General features: G+C 41.0%; 1 long non-coding RNA gene across 1 annotated transcript; it reads left to right on the plus strand.

The window, feature by feature from the left end:
* Window positions 1–473: 473 nt before the first annotated feature.
* Window positions 474–18,386, plus strand: LOC139080081 (uncharacterized). The gene is made up of 3 exons (XR_011534242.1): window positions 474–620; window positions 16,511–16,656; window positions 18,134–18,386. It is a non-coding gene; the product is annotated as an uncharacterized lncRNA (long non-coding RNA).
* The last annotated feature ends 1,998 nt before the right edge of the window (window positions 18,387–20,384 follow it).

The raw sequence follows: 20,384 nt of genomic DNA on the forward strand, positions 1-20,384 counted from the left end.
TGGGGTAGGAGAGATGACATTATTTTTCATCCTTTGAAAAGGGAAAAACTGAGACACAGAGATGCTCTTTTCTAATATGCCATAGGTAGCCAGTGCTAAGTATCTGAAGACCCAGGTCTCATGTGGGCATCTTCACAAAACAGTGGTGCCAGGAAGTTAACATTTCATCTTAATCCAAATAGAAGAAATATTCAGACTCTCAGTAGCTAATGACCTGAAGTCCATTTTCTTTTTTTTGTTTGTTTGTTTTTTTTCCTAAACTGGTTGAGCTGGCACTGGTAAACACTGAATTTTTTTCTGGAACTAAAATCCATGATGCAAGAGGATGACATTTCTCTAAGCTTTGAGCCAGACTGAGAAATCCACACAATTGATTTTAGGCCTGGGGGGAGTTGGGCAAAAAAACTTCACAGGCTTATTCCAGAACCCCCATCTCAGTGGAGACTTCAGAACCCTTCAGGGCACAGCATTCCATAACAGCATGTTGCCAGTAACAGAAAAAGCAGAACAAGGAGCAAACCAGCTGTCTGTCCACAGAAAAGAGCTCTCTTGAATGGTTGACAGTGCTCTCCGTCTGTGCGGCTCCCTCTTTCAGCCTGGATGGTTTTCCATGTTGCACAGTGTGTATGCTTCTGACATTAAAGATATCACTAGGGGTGGGTTGTGCAGAATAATGCTTCCTCTTCCCAACTCCTGTGGCTTGGCTTATGCTGCGCAAGAGTCCCCACAGCCCTGGCATCTGGTTTCCTTCTGGGAGGCATCTGCCCTGCTGAAAGAACAGGAGGCTGGGGAGAGAATAGATAGAATAGGATCCACAGGGCTCTAATTCTTAGGGGAAAAGCAACATGACCTTGGCCCAGAGGTTCTGTTCATGAGAGGCTTAAGTAGAGACCCTGTTGCTTTGTTTAAGAAGTTTGGACAAACTGTGATGATGCTATTGGAAGAAAACCTTCTGAACACTGGGAAAATCCATATTATAAACAAAAGAAGCCTTTTGTATGCTTTGAGTGCCCCCTGCCAAGGGTACTCAATAAATAACAACATGCTGTTCTGCTCTCTAAAAAATGAAATGACTGGAATTCTTGATACCATTTCTGAGCCTTCCTACGAGAGTGGATGTACGCTTTCTACTAAGTTCAAAACACCCTTTTCTTCTAATTGTTTTCAGTATTTCTTCATATTGTTAGCATCTTTCAGAAAAGCATTGGCAGATTGCTTCCCCGGAGGAAATAGAAAAGAGTAAAATCCTAGGATTTTTTAAAAAGATGAGAAAAAGACGTCAAAACATCTAAACTCAGTGGTGGTTTTTTACCAGTTCATGCATGTTAAGTTAATATCTAAATAACGTCCAGAAGTATGCTGTCCTATGTTTACAAAACTAGATTACGAATCACAAAAAGTATTGCGTTTTTGTTATTAATGTTTTCAGAACACTTGACATGAAACTTCTGGTCTTCTTTAGAGCAGGGTTTCCAAATAATTAGAGAAGCCAAAAATAGGTCTACTAAGTTCTGGTGGAGTCAAAATATTCAAAGGAAGGTGGACACAACATGACTGATGAGGAATATACGATTAATGACGGGAAGACTTTCTGAGAAATGCATTGTTAGGCGATTTCATCATTGTGCAACATTGTAGAGTATACTTACACAATCGTTGATGTTATAGCCTGCTACACACCTAGGCCATATGGTACTAATCTTTTGGGACCACCATTGTATATGTAGCCCACATTGACTAAAACATTGTTATGCGGTGCATGAATGTATAAGGATTTTGTGTGTCAGAGGCACTTAATATTTATAGAATGCCTTTAGATTAGATCCTGTTGTAGACTGAATATTTGTGTCCCCCCTTAAAAGTCATATGTTGAAGATCTAACCCCCATTGTGATGGTATTTGGAGGTGGGGCCTTTGGGAGGTAATTAGATTTAAATGAGGTCAGGAGGATGGAGTCCTTATGATGGGATTTTGTAAGAGGAAGAGACCCAAGAGCTTTCTCTTTCTGCCCAAGCACACAAAGAAGAGGTCATGTGAGCATTTAGGGAGATGGCAGCTGTCCTGAAGCCAGGAAGAGATCCCTCACCAAGAAGCAAATCTGCTGGCACCTTGATCTTGGACCTTGCAGGCTCCAGAACTGTCAGAAGTCAGAGTCAGTTGTTTAAGCCATGTGGTCTCTGGTACTCTGTTGTAGAGCCCGAGCTGACAGCACACAACCTGGGGACAGTTTCTACTGACTTCATCACAGCCCTTCTCCTGCAAATGAGGGGTGAGATTAGCCTCAAGCCTACAGAGAAGAATATAGTGGCATCTGAAAACCTGGGACATCTCTCTTGAAGTCCTGAACATTCCAGAAGCAGTCATCTCTTCTCTGGGCCCTTATTAGATCTTTGTTGTCTCTAACACCGATTTTAAAATGGTTTTTTAGATCACTCTCGATTGCAAGATTTTAAAAGATGTTATTGAGATGAATAAAGTCAAAGGAAAACTTCTTTAGATTGATACTTTTCTCTGATGCCTCAAAAAGTTCAGAATAGTTAGATAATCTCTTGGTCTGCTTTGTTACAAATATTCTCAGGTTTGAAAGTAAATTGGTTTCTAGAAAGACTTCATTGAGCTGTAAATATAGGACCTCAGACGGTATACACTGCGTCTGAAAAGGCTGAGGGGAACTCCTAACCAGGACTCGGCAATGCTATTAGTCACAGTTTCTTCTGAGTTTGGGTGAAACTGCAACTTCACAAGCCACATTGGCTTTCTTGATTAGGTTCGGACAAACAGCACTTGGCAAATCTTGTGGTTTGTTTCTGTCCCTGAGTAGCCAGGTCCTCCCATCTCTTTTTGTCCTCACTCACAGCTTTCTTTGCTTCCAGCTTCCTTCTCACCGGCCTGCTCGCCTCCAGTCTGGTTCTAAGAAATCTTCCTTCCTTCCTCAGGAGATGATGGCAGCCTTTCAACGCTGTCTGAATCAAGACCCCAGTTCTGCTTTGCTCAAAGCTCTTTCTCTGACCTTGCCAGGTGGCCTTGCTTCCCTTTATATTCCTAGTCTTCAAATCAAGCTGGGTTCTTTTGGTCCCTTTGCTTAAAGCCAGGCGGCATGCGATGGTGGAAGATGCACTGGTGTGGGAGGCAGGATAGCTGGTTTCTAGTCTCAGCTTGGAAAATACCAGACTGTATGGCTTTCAGAAGGTGACTTCAGCTCTTTGGGTTCGGGGCTATTTCTAGCAATTACGATGAAGAGATTTCAGATCAATCAACAAAAGCTATAGCATGAAAACTAAGTGGAAACTGGAATCATAGAGCCTCAAAGTTTATCTCCTTCAGTGAACTTTTAATGCCTCCCTCGGAAGGAAGTAGTGGGGTCACAGATTCTTTGGTCTAGCTGCGGAGGCAGTGGTTGTGGTGGTGATGGCCAGATGAATTCTCTATACGGAATCCAGATATCAACTGGGATTTCCTGCTTCCTGTCATCTAGAGGAGAGAGACCTAACAAGCACGCCACTTCCTGTCGATGCTTAGTTTATGGTTTGTATCACTTTCTTGTGTGCTAGGCCCTGTTATATGTGGCATCGCCCAGATGTAAAATTCCACCTCTTCCTTGATTTCCACATAAAATCACACTCACCCAAGGCCAGATGCATGGAGATTTGAAGGAGACATAAGGAGTGATTACACTGCAGAAATGCAAACAACTTCTAGGTGAATATCAGATGTCACTGGTCTTAAATGTCCCCCCTCCCCACCCTCCCCAGGCTATATATTCTATATCCCTGAGATTGAACTTGATAAAAGGGGCTATTTTTGGGGCCGGCTCCTTGCCGAGTGGTTAAGTTTGCACGCTCCGCTGCGGCAGCCCAGGGTTCGGATCCTGGGCGCGAACATGGCACCGCTAGTCAGGCTACGTTGAGGCAGCGTCCCACATCCCACAACTAGAAGGATTTGCAACTAAAAAATATACAACTGTGTACAGGGTGGGGGTTGGGGAGATAAAGCAGAAAAAAAAAAAGGAGCTATTTTTCTCCATAAATGGAACTCATAAAAGGGATTTTGAGATTTTTTTTTTTTAAAGATTTTATTTTTTCCTTTTTCTCCCCAAAGCCCCCCGGTACATAGTTGTATCTTCTTCGTTGTGGGTCCTTCTAGTTGTGGCATGTGGGACGCCGCCTCAGCATGGTTTGATGAGCAGTGCCATGTCCGCGCCCAGGATTCGAACCAACGAAACACTGGACCGCCTGCAGCGGAGCACGCGAACTTAACCACTCGGCCACGGGGCCAACCCGGAGATCTTTTAAAATATGATCTAAGAACCGTTTATTTTAGATAACCTCGTTTGTTTGATCATTTATTCTTTCATTCATTCATTCTAGGTTTCTTTGGCTTGGTTTCTACAGAAGAAATTATGAAAACAATTCTGTATTGCCACTTCTCCCTCCCACTACCCACCCCCCCAAACACACAAATGAAAGAATTCCCCAAATAGCTGAAGCCAAAGGTGTTCGCACATGAAACATCTAGTTTTCAAAGTCAATTATTTGGCCGTCTGTGGCTGTTTAGAGGTCTGCTCTTTGTGTGTTGAGCACCACTGTCACTAGGATGACCTTCCAGAGAGGGAAAGTGGCTGGTCAATGAGGAGGAAGAGCCAAATTGTACAAAACAAATCCTACAGCTTGCAGAATGTTCTCAAGTGCTGCAAGATTGGCTTTGCTTTTTCCAATAAACACTATTGAAACTTGTAAAGAAAAGGAATGAGCTTGAGAAACCTGGTGAGAAGGCTGCTTTCTGCGGGGGAAACATTTCCTTGGTGGGATCTCGGCACCTGGAATATTGCCTGTAAATGTGTGGCGTAGGTGAATTTTGGAACAGCCGAGGATATAAACTGGGATATACACACAAAAACTGGACTCCTTTTATCTATTTATTTGTTTTTTTTTATTTATTTAACAGACCCTTTACAATTCTGGTCACCAATTCTGATGTGTGTATGTGTTCCCCACCCCCCCACCCCCGACACACATACATCTAAACAACACTTAGCTGGGTGTCCTGCAATTCAACTCAGTGTTCAACACTGTCTACCCAGAGATAGCATTAGATCCCAGAGGCTCACCCCCACTTCAGAAGCCAACCGTAAGTTCAGGTTGTTACCTGTGCTTTGGATTGAAGGTTATAAACCAGAGGTTCCCATGACCCCCTCCTTGGGTTCAACTAATTTGCTAGAGTGACTCATAGAACTCAGGAAACCAGTTTACTCACTAGATTACCAATGTATTGCAAAGGATATAACTCAGGAACAGCCAGATGGAAAAGATGCCTAGGAGTGCAAGGAAAGGACTCAGAGCTTCCTTGCTCTTTGAGCATGCCATTCTCCCAGAATCTTTAAGATTTCACCAGGCTGGAAGCTCTTGGAACCCTCTCCTTTTGAGTTTTTATGGGGGCTTCATTACATATGCATGATTGATTAAATCATTGGCCTTTGCTGATTGATTCAACCTCCAGGCACTCCAACCTCTGGAGGTCAGTGGGTTGGGACTGAAAGTTCCAATCCTCTAATCACGTGGTTGGTTCTCCTGGGATCCAGCCCTCCTCCTTAGGGGCATCCAGAAGTCACCTTATTACCATAACAAGAGACGCCTTTGTTCTTCTCCTCACCTAGGAGATTCCAAGGATTTCAGAAGCTCGTGACAGAAATGGAGAAGAAGACCAAATGTATATTTCTTATTATAAATCATATCACACTCTTAATAACACTAAGTTATATATAATAACCCTTAATAACATCCTACAAAATTTGTTGAGCATTTTCTATAGGCTGGGCACTGAGGTGCTAAATACAAAGAGTTGACTTTGCACAATTCCCTAAAAACCTATCATAGTTTATTCTGATCCTGACCCTTCCAGTTGAAGTGTAGCTGACATTTTGATAGTTATCTCTGTGGATTCACGGTGTGGATAGTTAGGTAGGGAGACCTGAACACAGGGATTGTAAAGGCCCTGCTTGCAGTTGGGGTAGAATGTGAGGAATGCTTTTCCCCAGGAACCTGTCCACTTTGGGTCAATTTGAATAGGAAATTTTTCTTCCAATCCATTTTTAGGGGCAATCTGACACTGGTGAGTGGAGACAAAGGGACAACGCTATGTTTACCTACCCCACCACCAACTTTGGAACCAAATTTCTGTTCTCTGCTTAGAATGTCATCTTGTACTGTCCTTCTGACCTTCACTGATCTGCCAACTCTGTGAAGAGTCCCAGCTCTCTTGTATTTCCGGGTTGTTTGGTCTGTGCTGTTTCTTTAGCTTCCTCTTTGCCCCCTCCTGGAATTTTAATGGAGAACTCCTCACTCTTCAGCCCTGAGCTTCTGGGAGGTCTTTCCTGGTCTCCACTACTGTTCTCTGTCAATACTCTTTTCGTTTTCTACGTAGCAATTTTTGCAAATTTTTACTTATTATTGGTCTATTCAATACTTATTTTTTCTTTTTGCTTTGTTCCTCCAACTAGAAAATAAGCAATGAGAGGGCAGGGCTGGACCTGGCTTATTCACTCTTGTATCCTCAACATTCTGTCTGGTAGACAATTAATAAATATGGATAAAAAATATTGAATATTATGGATTATAATATATTTAGTTGTTTCTTCATGTAGTTTTTGTCACAGAATTGGCATAAGTTTGTGTGTGTGTGTGTGTGTGTGTGTGGTGTGTTTAGGTTATCTTTTCACAGCCTTATCCATGACATGAAGAATTTGGTCAATGTATTTCTCAGAGTTCTCTAGAGAAATGGAACCAATATGATGTGTAAATATATATATAGAGAGATTTCTTTTAAGTAATTTGCTCATGCAATTATGGAGGCTGGCAAGTTGAAAATCTGTAGGGTAGGCCAGCAGTCTGGTTCCCAGGAAAGAACTGATGTTGCTGTTCAAGTCTGAAGCCCATCTGCTGGCAGAAGTCCTTCTAGCTTGGGGGAGGTCAGTCTGTTCTATTTAGGCCATCAGCTGATTGGATGGGGCCCACCCACATTGTGGAGGGCAATCTCAAAGTCCACTGATTTAAATGTTAATCTCATCCAAAAAACATTCTCAGAGAAACATCCAGAACAATGTTTGGTCACATATGTGGGCACTGTGACCCAGCCACGTTGACACATAAAATTAACCATCACAGTCCCTCTGAAACTTTAATATTGACAGAATTGTCCTAGAGTGGGGACCCATAATTGGTTAGATGAGATTAGATGCTTGTCCTGTTTCTACAGGTTCTGTGACTTTGAGCAATACCTAAATCTCTGGGATTCAGATTCCTTATTTACAAAATAGGCAGATTAGTCTAAATCAGGAATTGGCAAATGATAGTCTATGAGCCAAATCTAGCCACTACCTACTTTTGTGCGGTGATGCAGCCTTAGGATGGCTTTTACAGATGAACATTGGTGATTTATTTGATTATAGGTGTTGAACTAATTTTCTAGGCCTAAGATGGGGCCACTCTTGCCCAGGGTACCAGGTTAACAAACCTAAACTTAGATAACTTTCACGTCCCTTTAAATGCTCCACTTGATCAGAAATTCGGTATATCCAGTTGGCCACTCCCCAAATGCCAAGCCAACTTGGGCTCTCTGCTTATTTCCTTGTTCCTTCTCACCTAAAACAAAGTTGACTATGTGGCCCCAAGTGATCAGATATTTTCTTTTTCTCTTCCTTGTTCTTTACTCATTATCCAGTAAAATATTCCTGCCTTTCACCTCATTTTGCCGTTCTCCAAGTGAAGTCTATCCACTTCATGATGTGTTAACTAAAGTTTGTTTGAATCACCTAAATTCTCTTCTTTAATCATTTTTAACTTAGGGAGCTAACTTTGAACCTCGATTAAGTGAAATATTATTGCCCTCCCAAAGAATTCCATTTATCTCATTTGTAGACCTATATTATAAAACATTATGCTGAATGATTATGCTGTATTTTGAATTTTGTCAAAAAAAGCTTTCTGGAAATTTGTTTTATCTCTTCTTATGTTAGTATCTATATAATGGTTTTGGTTTTTCCTCTTGACCCAGAAAGCCTAAAATATCTGCCATCTGATCCTTGATAGAAAAGTTTCCCTATCCTTGAGCCAAATGCCCAAGTGTTACGATATTCTGTGTGTCTAGATTCCCTTGGGATGTAATACATTGTAGAGATGCTCTCTTTGATGAGTCCCTTGTAAACATTTTATTGACTGAGCAGTGTCCTAGATTACATGAGTTTTGAGGGGTTCCAGTAGGTAAAATGATAACGCAGTGGGGGACAGGCTGGCCATGGAGCTGCAGACAGACGTTCCCAACATGTCTGCCCTGAGCCCTCTGAAAAATGAAGGCAAGCAGAGGAAGTGACAACGATGTTCTCAGCCACTGCTCAGGGCCCCCTTCACTTAGTTTCTAACCTCCTCTTGTTCTGCTCCCGTTTGTACTGGCCCTCAGCCTTGGATTCACCTGCCATTTGCAGCAACATCCCTGCCTCTGGACTTGGTGCTGGTCTTTGATTTATTTCTTTGACTTTCACGTGGCCAAACTTGGATGCACCCACTCTGTTTTTGTCTCCTCTGGACCACGACGAATAGTTGTCCCTGCCCCACTTCTGGCTCTTGGCTGGGCCTGCGCGGCATACTCCACGGTTCCACCTGACTCCTTTTTGGGTATATGCCAGGGCATACGTATCCAGCAAATACTTCACACAGAGGAAGCTGAAAGGAAGGCTGAGTGAGCCTCCCATTTGAATATATGCTTTTCTAGGGCATCTGTTCCTTTTCCATATTGTGCCTACAATATAGAGAAGGGAAGTGGCTATACCGACCAGGCCGTGTGTTACGTTAATACGTTGCTTTCACTCTTCTGAGATTAGTAGTTGATTTTCATACCTACAAAGCCATTTCACAGTTTGGTACTAAACACCCATAGAGAAGATATTTGGAGTCAGTGAAAAGGGAAGTTTTGCAAATGTCTTGGGAGATAAATTAGCCGCAGTGCAAGAGATCAGTTTACATCGTACTTTGCTTTTCCGTTGTAGCTTTCACTAACTTAATTCCATCACGGTGTTGAGTTAGGAAATTAGCCTGGGGCTCAAATAGCTGTGAAAAAGTTTCTTTTTGTTGATTGTTTTGGAATCTGGATGTTTAACAAGAGTTCATAAAATTGTGTGAAATTTTCTTTTTTTCAGTTCGTTTACCTTGCCTTGTTTTTCCTTTTGGTTATATTTTCATCCCTGCACTTCAGACCAGAGCCCCCAGCTCTGTAGTTAACTGGAATTTCTAGGAACCAATGACTTCAAGATAGAGAGGTCTGTCTCTCCTGCCCCGGGGATGCTGCTCCGTCCTGGAGACCCCACCATGCATAATGAGGCTCCCTCTGTGTGGGCAACTCCCCCCAGCCCTGGAGCGTGTTAGGAGTAAAGGGAATAAAGCAAACAGTCAGAGAAAGTGGAGAAACTGCAGGCCTGGACCCACCCGAACTGGAAAGAATCCAAGGAAGGTGGGTGGCATTGGGAGGTGGTGGAAAAACGGGGATCTGCGAGTCTCGTGGGTTCTACCAAGCTTCAAAGACTGGACTATGGACTGTGCTGTGCACATTTGAGCTAATGAGGTAAACAGAAATGTTGTGCTGGGGGAAACGCCTGAGGAGTCATTTGATTTTCTGCTTCTCAAGTGAATTTGGACCGCTACTATTCCTTTCAATTGTAAACCATTTTTTCTTTGATTGCTGATATTCACTTAGATTTTTAAATTCTTGTGTGTGTTTAGCAAAGAAGGGGATAAATAAATCCAGATACTAAAAATTTATCTATAATTAACTTAAATTTAGATTGGAGTAATCCAAACTTCTGAAGGGATTGCAAGGTTTACTTCCTTACGTTTTCCCTCCTTCTATGTGATTTGATCCTAAATTGATTTTAAGTGACAGTCACTTCCTGAACGACAGTTGCTCTCACTCTCTCCTCCCCATTAAATGGGACCCCACCCAATGACCCTGCTTCTGTCAGTGATACCATTAATTTCTCAGTTACCTAGACTCAAAAATTTAACTTTGGGTTCCTTTCTACTCTGTATCTGCCATATCTTTGTGTTCACAAATCTTGTTAACGTATCCTTTGTGCCCTCCCCTGGTTTCCATTTCCATTGCGCCATTCTTGATACTGCATTTTTGAACGACTGCTGCCCCGCCATGATTGCATGTGTTTTGGTGTTGCTTTACTCTTCTCTCTCATGTTTTAGAAATTGATCCACTCAGCTTTCTTACACAATAGCAATATTTTCCTCATTTGACAGGTGAATAAAGTGACACTCATAGGATTTCATGGACTTGTCCAAATTCACACATAGTTACGTATTGGAATGAGGACTAGCACCCAGTGTTAAAGATACACTGAGACATATTACTAACTTTAAGTGTTTGAGCAAAAATTGATTCGAATCAGGCAGCATCCAGTCAATCTGAGGAGCTGTACAAAATGAAAGATTTTTATAGGCAAAAGAGAGTAGGAACAAGGAAATTACACTAAGCAGAAAAGTGAGTTGGTTATTGCAAAAGCTACTTTCCATTAGGGGAGGGCAGGGGTCTATCAGGCAGATGACCCAACCAGCGCTGATCAGGTGATTCCTGATAGACAGGTTTAAGATTCCATTTCTGGGAAGCCAAAACTGTAATTAAGTCTCGGTTTGGTGACATGGGGCTTCCCATGAGTGATTCCATTTGCGCCTGTTTTGTTTTTAGTACCAGTTCTTGTGAAAGTGGCCTGATGATTCCCTTGCTGCCAGTGATTTCTTATCTTCAAGTGACCATGCATACCCTTCATACTCTTCACTGTTCATAGCTAGGAGCTCTGAACAAAAATGTTTATAACCCAAAGGGAAAAGTCAAAGCTCCTTGGTTGGCATTAACTAGCCTCTCCAAACTTTCTAATTTACTTATCTGATTTTTTTCTCTCATTCAGTTACTCAAAAACTCTGCTTCAGTCATGCCAGTCTAATTTTTTGTCCTTAAGCACCCTCTGCACACATCTCCTGCAAGTTTTTGATCATATGGTTCCCTCCGCCTGAAATGCCTGTCTTCCTCCTACTCAATCCCATGCTTTTCATGCAGCCTTCCCTGTCTGCTCATTTGGATCATATGCTGCTTTGTAACAGGTATGACAGAGACTAGATGCTATGTAATTTGTTTCTTCTTCTTGGAAACATGCAAAGACTACATTTCTCATTCTCCCTGATGGTTAATTTGGGAGCATATGACTGTGTTCTGGCCAATGGTATGTAGGTAGAATTGAAGTATGCCACTTTCGGGATTGACCATAAAATACCACTCTCTTTTCCTTCTGTGGTGACGTAGTTATAACATGGAAGCAGCTCAGATCTCTGAGTCACCACTTGGAAGAGAGCCACTGAGGAGACCACAACTCTACATGGAAAAGACATGAACTTGTATTGTGTTAAGTCACTGAAATTTTGGGGTTGTTTGTTATAGCAGCTCGTGAGCATTGCCCTGACAAATTCAGCATGCCTGCTAGGATTGATGTGTGTACTTCTTGATCTTAGAGGTCAGGGTAGGGGTGCCTCTTATTTCTTCCCTTTGATCCACTCACCATTCCTTCCCTTCCTACATTTCTTCATTCCCTATTTAATCTTAATTGAGATTTTACCAGGGAATAGATTCTGATGATTACAGAGATTTAATCAAATATGATCTGGGCTCTCTGGAAAGTAACTGTTAGTAAGACTCTGGTAGTCTAGTGGTTGCTGACAATTTAAGCTTTTTATTTCTCCATAAAACTTAGCTCAATTGTCTAGACATAACAGATGCTCAGTGACTAGTCCTTGAAAGCGTGATGGGACTTCACATGTTCTCAAGACTTCACTGGTCTTGAATGATGTTGCAGCAAAGGTGAGCTGGGGCCAAAATTTACTTTATGCTCAAATAGCCCCAGATGGTCATTGGTTGGGTAATACAGTTAAACTTCTATAGCCCTACAGGCTGCAACACAGAGAAATGACAGATCATCCTGATTTAGAAAGTGAACTTGGATGAGTATTGCACATTATTTGCAGAGCAAAGGACCATTCTGGGGCTCCTGACTTTATGCTCTGTGAACTCCTAATTTTCTGGCTCTCAGATGGTATATAGCCCCCTGTTTTCATCAATTGCCAGTTGTATTCTTCCAAAGCACCATGTGATTCTGCGTTTGGCCATTATTTTAGTTTGCATACTTTTGCCCTGGACTGATTTTTCATCATTATGATGTCAGCCTCCATTTTTATGCTGATGATACAGTTATATCTGGCTTGGATTTTTGACATCTTTTCTCTTGCTTTGTCTGGCAGGCATGAAATCATTAATATTTCAAAATCACATACAGCTGAAACTTTGTAAAACAGAATTTCTAGTGATGAGCTCCTTAAAATTACAGAGACAATCCAGGGCTCTCTTTTTCTTTGGCCTTAGCTGACCTCCAATATCACTTCAAACAGGTATTGAGGGGGGGTGTCTTTGATTGATAATAGTTTTCCCTATCTCATGTGTATGCAAACCTGTCTTTTATCATGGAAACTTTGCTAGAATGCAGGTATTTCTCTCCATTACTGATGCAGGAAGCTTTTCAGTCATGATTTATATCTTTCAGATTAAATTACTGGGAAACATGGCCCTTCCTGAAGGCTGGCTATCTCCACAGGAAAAATAGTCCTGACTTTGCTACTTCGTTTTTGACACTCACAATACATCATGGCACTGCTTGCTTGCTAATTAGCAGCTGCTTCCCTGGGCTTGTTTTTCCACGATGGGGTTTTTTGTACAACTTTCTTTTAAGCAACTTTCATCTTACCTTACCAAGTATCCTAGCCGCTGAAGCAGTTTATCTTGCACTGGGGAGACACTGCTGAAAATCCCACAAGAGTAACCCAGTGGCTCTTTCATTGCATGATTTAGAAGATTCCATCCAAATAAAAGGTAATGGGGAAGAAGAAAATAAGAGACTAACTCTTATGAGAAAATTGATTAAGAATTAAGAGATTAAATAACTTGCTCAAGGCCACACAGCTAAAAAGCATCAGATCTGGATTTGCACAGATATGTCTGATGCTAAAACCCTGGCTTTGGTCACTATAAGAGAATTCTAATGGGAATAGCAACATGAATGCTAATACTGATATGGGGTCGGTGAGCTGAGGAGTCGAAAGAAAGATTTCTTGGACTCTCAAGGTCTTGCAGTAGTGCTCTTTTATTTAGAGAATAGTGTGGAATAGCATGGGGACAGGACCCATGGGCAGTAAAGAGCTGCTGCATGGGTTGAGGGTAGGGCTAAATTTAAGGCATAGGTATGTGAGTTATCTCTTTACAGGACAAAGGAAAGGATATGTAAAAAAAGTCATTAAAATGGTATCAGTGCAGGTGGGGTCTGGTTATTGGGTGGTCCTATAACTTTAGGTAAGAATCAGATTGGATTAAGCCAGGATGTCCTATGCTTCCCCATTCAGAGTTTCTAGAGATAAGGTCATCCCCCCTTCCTCCTGGTGCAGAGAGGGAGACACCCCCACAGATGGAGACTTCCTTCACACATGCAAATGTCTCTCATCAACGGGCAAGCAAATTCCACCCTTCAAAGTTTCCTTCCTGTCTGCAGCTTTCAAAAGTAACCAGCCCAAAATAATCCTCATCAATACTATCACCAAACCTCATTGTCATGATGGAAAGAACATTGGAAACAACTAATAACAAGGAAAATGCTGATGGAACTTGTGATATCATGGATTTGGGAAGCTATTCTTGATAATATCTTATTTACCTTGTGTATAAGATTTGTGAATATAAGCATATTACTACATTATTTATTGTTACACAGAGCATCATGCGTAATTTAGCGAGTGGGCTCTAATCAGTCAGGGAGGCTATGGAAAGCCTGTGATTGCTGGTGGGTGATCAGGAGTCTGAATGCTGTGCTAAGAAGAGAGAAAGAGAGAGAGAGGAAGTGGCTACTTGTTTTGCCCTCCTGCCCTGCTGTTCCCCTTGGGAACAGGCCAAAAAAACAGGGTAGGGGCAATATCTCCAAGGGAACACCAGGTAAAGAAGGAAAATCACAACCCTTGCTGATGGTGAGTTTGAAAGCATCACAGCCCTGCATGGGAACAGCACTTCCTTATGGGATCGGCTCCTCTTTTATGGATATTTTGTATCATTTTCCAATTCAGGATAATAAATAAATATTCTTAAGACTTTTCCTTAATATTACCTACCATTTTTAATCCCTTGTGCCAGAATACATGTCACTTCCCTTCCTAATGTACACCGTTCCCAGCCCACCAATTGTCAGTTGGGAACTCTTGGTTAAGTCATTTAAAGTCTTTGTGTTTATGCCTTTCTCCTATTTTATAGGCATGTAATATGATATGGTAGGATAAGGTATGATATATGTAAACTGATTATACTCACACACACATCGTATTAAGTATAAGAGGCACCTTGATTCTATCAGTGAAAAACACTTTACTGGAATACACAAGTTTCTCAGTTACAGTTTGTTGTGCCTGTAACACGTGTGGCACGACCTATATTTCTGATTGCATCTTAACTCTGAGTACTTTTTCCCAAGCATTTTTCATTGACATTTTAAAACTACATATATTACACACTTTTCTGCCTTAGTAAACAGAGGATAATCCAAACTTTTCTTGATGTTTCAGGTCTCCAGCATTACCAGTGATTCTCCTATATTTTAGATGCAGGTTTTTGGCTGTGTCTCCTATAACATGTTCCCTTAAATAACTTCTGGATTAATTTCTTTTCATTTACCTCTTTCTCATAAAAGTAGAATTTAGAATGAGCAGCTGCATGACTTCTGACTTCCTGGGCATTTTAATGACTTCCTTAGCAACCAAAATAACTATGGACTCAAAGGGTAAAGCAGCCTCCTTGTGCTTAATTCTATAATGTTCCTGTCTCTATTAGTATCCATTGTATTTGGCCAGCCTTCGCAACTCACTCTCATTTCAGTGTTATAATTTTCACAGTGCTCTGTTACTTGCCTTGTTTCCCTTTTTTCTTTGCCCTTGGCTAATTTTTCTTCTCTCCATATTATTTAAACACATTTTTCTCTACCTCTTTTGTTCTATTCTCTTTCCTTCTCTGTGTTTATATTTATGCACCTACTTGATAGAAAATTCTCCCTAAAATTGGTTGCCAGGACTTCTCTCTTGAGCCCATATATTCTCTTTTATTTTTGTACTTTTATTTATATACATCTTTTTCATTTTCTTTTATTTCTTTTTGCTGGGGAAGATTTACCCCAAGCCAACATCTGTTGCCAATCTTCCTCTTTTGCTTGAGGAAGATTTGCCCTGAGCTAACATCTGTGCCAGTCTTCCTCTACTTTGTATGTTGGTTGCTGCCACAGCACAGCTGACGAGTGGTGCAGGTCTGTGCCCGGGATCTGAACCCATGAACCCACGCGACTGAAGCAGAGCACGTAAACTTAACCACTAGACCATGGGGCCAGCCTAATTTTTGTACACTTTTGATAAGGAATTTCTTCTGGAGCCTTAATCAATATCATTGTCTTATGTAGGGCAATCTCTTTCTTCATTTATGGGTGAAATACTAGCCCCTGTAATTTCTTTCAGATCACAGTTTGCCAGCAGCGTCTGGCTATCTAACAGCCAACGTCAAGCAAGGGAGTCAGAGGGGCTTTTTGGTCTTCTCATTATCTTTTTATCTCTACACAACAGAGAGGAATTTTTCTTGGTCCAAGAGTCTGAGAAGAGAACTCTATTTTATGACCTCCAATCCTGTCACTCTTTATCCAGTTTCTCTTTGGCCAGACCCCCTTTCCTAACTGATATGAATTGATATAAGCTGAGTTCGTGGTTATCTGAGCATGTCCCTTAGAAATTTCTGTCATGGGAGTTTGTGAAGTAGCCATTTCTCAGAGGCACAGACAGTGTTGTATTAGCAATACAGACCACTTGCTATGAGGAGAGCTTTTACCATTTAATTTCAGAATGCTGTGCTCCACTGGGGAGTCGTTAATTTAACCATTGGTAGAGGCCTATCAATCTCGTGGGACAGTTTATCTATTACATCTTTGAGAATTAGGACTAGATTTGAAAGCTTTCAACAACTCGATTGTGTCACTTGTTTTGATGCTCAAAAACATTTTTGAGGTTGCTGTCTTTTGTGCTCTATAATTGACTCATACTCCCCCTGTGATTTCCCTTGAGGAAACCTTTCTGGGACTTTGTTTTCAGAAATGCTGAGCCACAAAGTGTACCTTTTCCATAGAGTAATTTACCACAACAGCCATTGCCAGCGCTTCTGAGAGCCTGGAGTGAACTCTGTTTCTTTCTCTGCTTTTTCATACTGATATTTTGCAAAAGAAGCAAGTCAAGTTTCCCACCCCGTTTTGAACTGATTGCAAAAAGAAGAGCCAATGACAGAATGGACCGTCAAACTCTGGTATGGTTTCCTTTCATTCTTGTTCTTTACTAAATGTTTCTGTGCACAGGGAATGAAGGGCACTGACACAGATTAATGCAGCAAGAAGCTCACCGTGCACTCCCTGACACTCTGATGGTTTCCTGATGTTCTCTTTGGCCGTGGGAAGCATCTTCTCTCAGATTCACCCATGATAATGGAACTCAACTTTGAAAGGTAGCAGCGCCGTCTCCACGTCTGTCTCCACCACCTGGCTTTCTCTGGAGTAACACATATTGTTAGTGTTGAGATGACATATTTCAAACCTTCATTTTAATTTTTCTGCCTCCTTTTATGGCCAAGTCATTAAAAGTGTGTGTATGTATACAGGGAGAGGGTGAGTAGGGTCTGGGGGGAGGTTGGGGAGGAGAAGGGAGCCAAGACACCAAAGACACATAGCTGGCTTTGAATTGAGGACTAATAGAATGTTCTGGGTAAAAAGATCTTTTTTTGCCAAAGCAAATATTGGATTGTTTTCAGTTCTTTTCAAATACCCTATTTTGTTCTTGTTTTAGCTCTAGTAAAATTTTGGTAGTTCTATTTAGCCAAAGAACGTGAATGCAATGAGCATGGCTTATAGCTACAGCTATAACTTGGGAAAGAAAGAATAACATATGAAAGAAGTTTACTGGAGTGTGCTTTTAATTCATCAATAATATTTAATCAAACTAAATATCCAATCAATAAATTAACCATGTTGAAGATATTTTAATATGTCACAAGAGTGATGGTGGCCAAAGAGATAAGTGGTACCTCATATGTACCAATGAACTCTTTATATTATTGGTTATCCAGAGAATTAATTTTCATTGCTTATATAGCCTTATGGAACTACAACCATTTCTCTGAGGTGTGAATGCATAATAAAGAGAATATTCTTCTGCAGGATGGGACCAAATCTTCTGGTCTGTCCAATAGACCATTTTCAGAGTAATGATATTTTCAAAACTTTAGGTTTCTAAGGCCAACCATCAAGGCTGATTATTTCCTTAATTTCCTTTGTCTGCAGTTTGGCTAAGTTGCCACACACAGGCAGTGGTTCTTTTGTGTTTATTGGTTTATATACTAAGGCACATCTTTTTTTTTTGAGGAAGATTATCCCTGAGCTAACATCTGCTGCCAATCCTCCCCTTTTACTGAGGAAGACTGGCCCTGAGCTAACATCCATGCCCATCTTCCTCTGCTTTATATGTGGGACGCCTACCACAGCATGGCTTGACAAGTGGTGTGTAGGTCTGCACCCGGGATCCGAACCGGCAAACCCTGGGCCACCGAGCAGAATGTATGAACTTGACCTCTGTGCTGCCAGGCCTGCCTCTTAAGACAAATCTTTTTAAGATCTAACTTTTAATCTCTTTACCAATAGAAATATGGATATTTTTCTCATTTTTTTAAATTAAAATTGAAAATATAATTTCTTATCAAATTAGCTAAACACAATAACCTCAATCGGTAATTAAAATTCCTCAAATTTTGAAATTTTAGAACTGAAAGGGAACTTTCAGAACCTGCCTAAGCTTCTCATTTTGAAGGTGAAAATAATATAATTATCACTTATATAGCACTAAATATTCTGCTGTCAGTGTTTTATATAAATTAACTCACTTGTTTCCTGTAACTTGCCGAGGTGGTTATTATTATCCCCATTTTACAGGCAGAAATGTAGGCCTGGAGAAGGTCATCTATCTTCCATCATCAAAAAGCTAGAAGGTGGCAGAACCAGAATGCAAACTCAGACAGTCTGGCTCCAAAGGTCACATTCCTAACTAGCACCATTCTCTATTGCCTGGGAGGAAATCAAAACACAGAGGTATGAAGTGACTTGCCAAGGTCACACAACTAGTTGGTGGCAGCAATCATGTACTAAAAATCTATAAAAAGCAAAATTTAAATAAACAAACACACAGGTGCATAGCGATTCTTTTTCTCTTAGGTAAGTTCTTAACATATGTGATTCTTACTCTGACATGAATCTTATGCACAGACTCCATTGGAATAGTCCCTTATAATTAAACCAGAGTTTTTTTTAACTTACATTAGAATCCTTTCATATTCTGCTAACTTTTAGTAAAAACTCTCTCTCTGGATAGCTCTGCCAGTCTTTCTGGCTTTTGTTAGGGACTATCTTACTTCTGTGTTACTAAGAGCAGGAGAGGATGCTTCCAGAAGAGCTCAGATTTCTCTGGGCCTTGTGAACCTCTCTGGTTGCTCTTCCAGTCAGAAGGGGGCTTCCTTTCACCAAATTTCCTGAATCAGAGAGAAAGTGGTTCCATTTCCAGTAGGAGCTGCCCTTGATACTATAGTCATGTGCTGCATAACAACATGTAGGTCAACAATGGACCCCATATGTGATGCTGGTTCCTTAAGTTTATAAGGAATCTGAAAACTTCCTATTGCCTAGTGATGTCATAGCTGTCATGACGTTGTGGTGCAATGCATTACTCACGTGTTTGTGGTGATGCTGGTGTAAATAAACCTACTGTACTGCCGGTTGTATAAGAGTCTAGCACATTCGATCATGTACAGTACATAATAGTTGATAATGATAATAAATGACTATGTTACGGGTTTATGTATTTACTATACTATAATTTTTATAATTATTTTAGAGTGAACTCTTTCTACTTATAAAAAAGTTTACTGTAAAACAGTATGTTGTGTTATGCTGGCAGCAGCCGCATACATCTTGTGTTTACTATGTCTCTTGGGTTGATTGCATCATTTTCTCGTGTGCTTAACTTAATCTCATGTTGTTTTGTTCATCATGGCCCCTAAGTATGCAAAATCTATTGCTAATGTTGCCAGTAAGAGGCCATGTCAAGTGATTGATCTGGAAACAAAATTAAAAGTGATTAACGACTACAAACAAAGGTGGGAAATCAGTGATGGTTATTGCTCTCCAGTTAGGCATGTCCCATTCCACCATAGCTACGGCTTTGAAGAAAAAGAACAAAGTGATGGAAGCTGTTCAAAGATCTGCTTCAGTGAAGGCAATGACACTAACAAAAATTTGAGAAGGGCCTATATGAGTCATGGAGAAACCCCTAATGACTTGGAATGAAGACCAGACACAAAAGCATATCCTTCTTAGTACCATGACAATCATGGCCACAGTGAAAAGTTTGCAATGTTGAAAGAAAAGGCTGGACCTGCCTATGATGTTGAATTTACTGCCAGCTCTGAGTGGTTTAAATGATTCAAGAATCATTATTCATTACATAATGAATGAGTGGTGAGTCTGTGAGTGCTGATGTAAAGGCAGCTGAAGAATTTTTGGAAACTCTAGATAAGCTGATTGTGGAGGAAAATTACTTGCCAGAGCAAAGATTCAGCATGGATGGAACCTCCTTATTCCAGAAATGGATGCCTAAAAGGACTTTCATCCATCAGGAGGCCAAGTCAATGTTATGTTTCAAGGCTTTTAAGGTCAGGATAACAGTCTTGCTTGGGGACAATTTTGCAGGCTACAAATTGAAACCATTTGTGATCTGGCACAGTGAGAACCCAGGGCCTTCAAACATCTCAGTAAGCACACACAGCCAGTGTACTATAGGAACAAAAGTTAAAGTCATGGATGACCTAGCTCCTCTTCCTAGATGCCCTCCTGAATTGCTATGCCAGCGAAATGGAGAAGTGCTGTTTGGAGAATATCATACCTTTCAAGATTTTCCTTATTGTTGATAACGCTCCCAGACATCCTTCTTGTATTGGTGATCTTCATCCCAATTTCAAAGTGGTGTTTCTCCCTCCAACCACCATTCTTTGATCCAACCAATGGATCAAGGAGTTACAGCAGCTTTTAAGGGCTACTACCCGAGGAGGACCTTTGTCCAGGCTATTGCTGCAACTAAGGAAGACACTGAGGAGACACTTATGCAATTCTGGAAGGATTACAACATCTATGA

The sequence above is a fragment of the Equus przewalskii genome, chromosome 28 (genome assembly GCF_037783145.1).
Source record: "Equus przewalskii isolate Varuska chromosome 28, EquPr2, whole genome shotgun sequence".
Lineage (NCBI taxonomy): Eukaryota > Metazoa > Chordata > Mammalia > Perissodactyla > Equidae > Equus > Equus przewalskii.